The sequence below is a fragment of the Leptonychotes weddellii genome, chromosome 11 (assembly GCF_054177405.1).
Source record: "Leptonychotes weddellii isolate Sample4059 chromosome 11, ASM5417740v2, whole genome shotgun sequence".
NCBI classification, from domain to species: domain Eukaryota; kingdom Metazoa; phylum Chordata; class Mammalia; order Carnivora; family Phocidae; genus Leptonychotes; species Leptonychotes weddellii.
Genome location: NC_138379.1, coordinates 19,349,778 through 19,354,148, shown reverse-complemented (window position 1 = coordinate 19,354,148; position 4,371 = coordinate 19,349,778).

The window sequence follows — 4,371 nt, the reverse complement described above, 5'->3', positions numbered from 1 at the left end:
TTATGCCCCCCTCTCAAATAAATAAATAAAATCTTTAAAAAATTAAAAAAAATAAAGTTTAAATTTCCATTACTTTATAGCCGTTCTTCCCTATGTTTATTGATAAATCCCCAGTGGTGTGTCATCAGTTGAGCTACTAAGTGCTTATTGACAATAACAGATGTCAATGACAACATCCTGACACAGTTTCCTGAATGTAAACAAATTCACCCCTAGATCAAAATAAGTTTGTGATATACAAGTAAATCAAAACAACTTCATGTAGATCAAAACAACTTCACTTAAGTCATAAACAAGTGGATTTGAAATCATAACACAAGAAATGTAGTATATCCCATATTTTTGTTTTGTTATTTTTGGGTTTTGGCTATTGTCTTATTAAATCTTACACAGATAAAGTGAAGGAAGTAAAAAAAAAAAAAAAAGGACGAATTTACCAATAAGTATCAAAGCCTAGTACAGGCCATATATATCTAACCTTTCTTTTTACACACAAGAAAACTATTTATGAGGTTAGGAACTAATTGCCACTCAGTGGCCCCACCTTAGAGCACCATCACATTAGGGATTAGGGTTTCAACATATGAATTTCTGGGCACACATTCTGAGCACAGTAACATCAGAGACAGAGACAGAGAGATACAGGGAAGAAGGAGAGGACAGAGAGATTGAGAAAGAGAAAGGGAGAGATTTATTTTAAGGAATTGATTTAAATGATTGTGGAGAAGCTGCTCAATCCAAAATCTGCAGGTAGACCAGCTGGCTGGAGACCCAGGAGAAAGCTGTTTTTGCAACCTGAGTCCAAAGACAGATGAGAGTCTAAGTTCCCTCTCCTGAGAAGGACATCAGTCTTTTTTTTTTTATTCTTTTAAAGCCTTCCACTAATTGGATGAGGCCATCGCATTATGGAGAGTGATTTTTTTTACTCCTAGTCTACCTATTGAAATACTAATCTCATCCAAAAAAATCTTTACAACAACATCTAGACATCTAGACTAGTGTTTGACCAGACACCTGGGCACTGAGGCCTAGCTAATCTGACACATAAAATTAACCACCACAGTTCCACTGAGCCAGGAGGAACAAGGCAAGGATTCCATTGTGTCCACTATAATTTAATACCATAGTGTATATTAACCAATGTGATCATCTAAGAGAAAAAATAGAGATACACATTAATAATTTAAAAATGAATAAGACTATCTCTATTTGCCTATCATAAGTATGTATATCTGGAAAAGTCAAAAGAATAAATGATAAAAATAACATAAACAGTACAGGCACTCCATGAGGCAGAAGAACATAAAATTAATACATAAAATACTTGTTTTGTTTATACAATTAATTATATACTGAATTGGACAAAAATTGCAGTACAAATGTGTAAAATATTTAGTAATAGACTCAATATGAGATGTACAAAACCCATAGGATAAATCTTTAAAGTGCAGCATAACTTAGCCTAACATTTCTTAAATAAGACCCAGAGTAGTAAGCAGTGAGAATTAGCCTTGTAGTATTATTTAGCCCTAAAAATAAGTAAAATATTATATGAGTCAAAAAGAAAAAAAGAAAGAAAGAAAAGAAATTCTGGGATGCTTGGGTGTTTCATTTGGTTAAGTGTCTGACTCTTGATTTTGGCTCAGGTCGTGATCTCAGGATTGTGGGATCGAGCCCCACGTCGAGCTCTGTGCTCAGCAGGGCGTCTGCTTGAGGATTCTTTCTCCTTCTCCCTTTGCCTCTCCCTCTGCTTGTGTGTGCACTCTCTCTCTCTGTCAAATAAATAAATCTTTTTAAAAAATCCTTTTGGCAAAATAAGTAAATTACCTATAAATAGCATGACCATATTATTTATTATCTAATTGGGAAACTTTTAATAGTAAAATTTCATGTTACTAATAATTATGGTGAATAGCAGGCATAAAACAGAATGTGTCATGGCTTAACTTTTAAAAATAAATCGTTAGTATCACACTCCCTGCACCATCCTGAAACACAAGAAAGATGAACAAAAAAGACTGTGTGAGTCAGGGGTTTTATATCAAAGAAAGTTAACCTTCAAGTAAAAAGGCCACTGACAAATCATTTTTAAAATAGAGGAGCTTAGAGAATATCATTCTCATGAGTCATTGTTAATGAAACTACCAGAGGACAAACTTCAGTTTAACAAAATACGACAGAGGAAAGCTTTTTAAAAAGTACTGGTGACAAACAGTGGATATACTTAAAGGTAAATCTGGGGCATCAAATAATGCCAATAAGGTTGGCAAGATAGAATACAAATGTTACGTGGTCTTAAATAGAGGAATAATATAACTTACAAAATACAAGAAGATGGGAGAGAGACGGTGGGAAGTAGAATAGCTCACAAATTATCTCCTCTCTAATAACTGAAAATTGAGGATATTTTAAGCTGAAAGAAAAAAGCTCTAGGAAAATTTGAATACTGAATATGTAGAAAGGGGAAATCTAAGATAAATAATGATATTTTAAAAAATTGAGTGGGGGAGAAATTAGAGAAGGAGAAAAAAACCATAAAAGTAATTATATTTGGATATATACGGTTTTTGGAGAAAAAAAACCATAAAATTAATTATATTTGGATATATTTGAGAAAATATAAATTGAGAGTTGTCCAAATGAAAGGGGAGAATGTTTTACTATATTAAGTGCAAAATTAAATAACTCTGGTAAAGTAGAAAGGATTGAAGAAAATATGGTGCTGTATGTTATTTTAAGAATTATCAACTTTAGAGAGTGATACTAAGCAGAAATCATAGCAAGTAAATGTGGTAGAGTGCCCTCAAGAGCTTGAAGATCCTTAGGGATGTTGGTAGGGGAACAACAGCATTTGGCTGACACAAAGTCATTTATGAGGACCAGTGAGTCCTCCCCTTGAGCCATCAGATATTTTTGGAGAAAGGTCTGTAGTTGTGCAGTAAGGCAGAGGGTTTCCAACACATCCAAAATTGAATTATGATTCCAAATTTGATCCCATGTGTATCCATGATTTGTGGATTTAGAAGTATTTCAGTTAAATATCTAAATGCTAGATATATATTATACATAAACATATATATTCATAATGTATATATTCATATATGTGTATAGTTATATAATTACTATACATACATGCATAGTAGAGATTCAAGGTCACTCACATATTAATTGAGGAGCAGTTTCAATCTATATCTAGAAAGTTGTATTTCTATACTTTATATGTTTATGTATCATATAATAAAGTTGCTATTAGGTTTAATTTAAAAGCTACTGATTTGAGATGGAATCCTGAAATTCCATTATCTGTGTGACAGCAGTAAGTGACTATGGACTTTAGGGCCTCAGTTTCTTTCCTCCACATAGGTACTAATAATACTGATAATGCTGATAGTTACTTCAGCATGATGATTAACTGAAATCATACATAGAAAACTAAGGAGCAAAAATGCTTGTCACATTGTTGGTGTTCACTATCTGGCTGTTTAATTAATGTGCCTATAATTTAATGTTAATGTACTGAAGATAAAAAATATTGCTTTAATACTATTTCAGCTTCTTTCACCTAGAACAACACTTATTTCCTTGGCCTGTATCCTATGATTTTAAGGCATTCTGCAACCCAGTAGCAACATACCAAACATTATCCATGAAATAAATAATTGTCCTCTGTAGATTCAACCTTCTATGGTAGTAAAAAAAAGTGTCCTATTGTGTCCTTTTTTTTTGCACATCTCCTATCAAAAGCATTCTTTTGTTTTACTGTATTTAGCCAGGTATGGAAATATGAGTAACAATTTTAGCAACTTTGGCCTTGCTTTCTCACTCTTTCACTGTTTTGGTTTCAATCATCTGACCTGGTGGAACTGTCAGGTTACAGTTGCTGAATGGTTTCCCTTCATGAAATGCCTTCTTAGAAGCCCAAACTGAAATGCTCTCAGCTGGGTTGATTATGAAAATTGTACAATTTTGACAAGATTAAAAACAGCATGCCTTGTCTAAAGCAAATGCGTGAATGAAATATCTGGTTTGGCCAGTCAGTCCTACTTGGAAAACCTACTAGCCAAATGATAATTGGTAGAAGAGGAAAGGCAAGAAGGCAACCTCCGCTGATTAACAATAAAATAGGTGAAATTTAATATGAAGCCAATTTTATTAACCACTATAATTTAGCTATAATATTTGGAAAGAGTAAGCAATTATAATGTTAATGTAATGAGGACATAGTAAGCAGTCATTAGACTGCTGTTGGAGAATGCAAATTTATGAACTCTTCATAGAAAACATTTTAGCGGGCGCCTGGGTGGCTCAGTCGTTAAGCGTCTGCCTTCGGCTCAGGTCATGATCCCAGGGTCCTGGGATCGAGTCCCACAT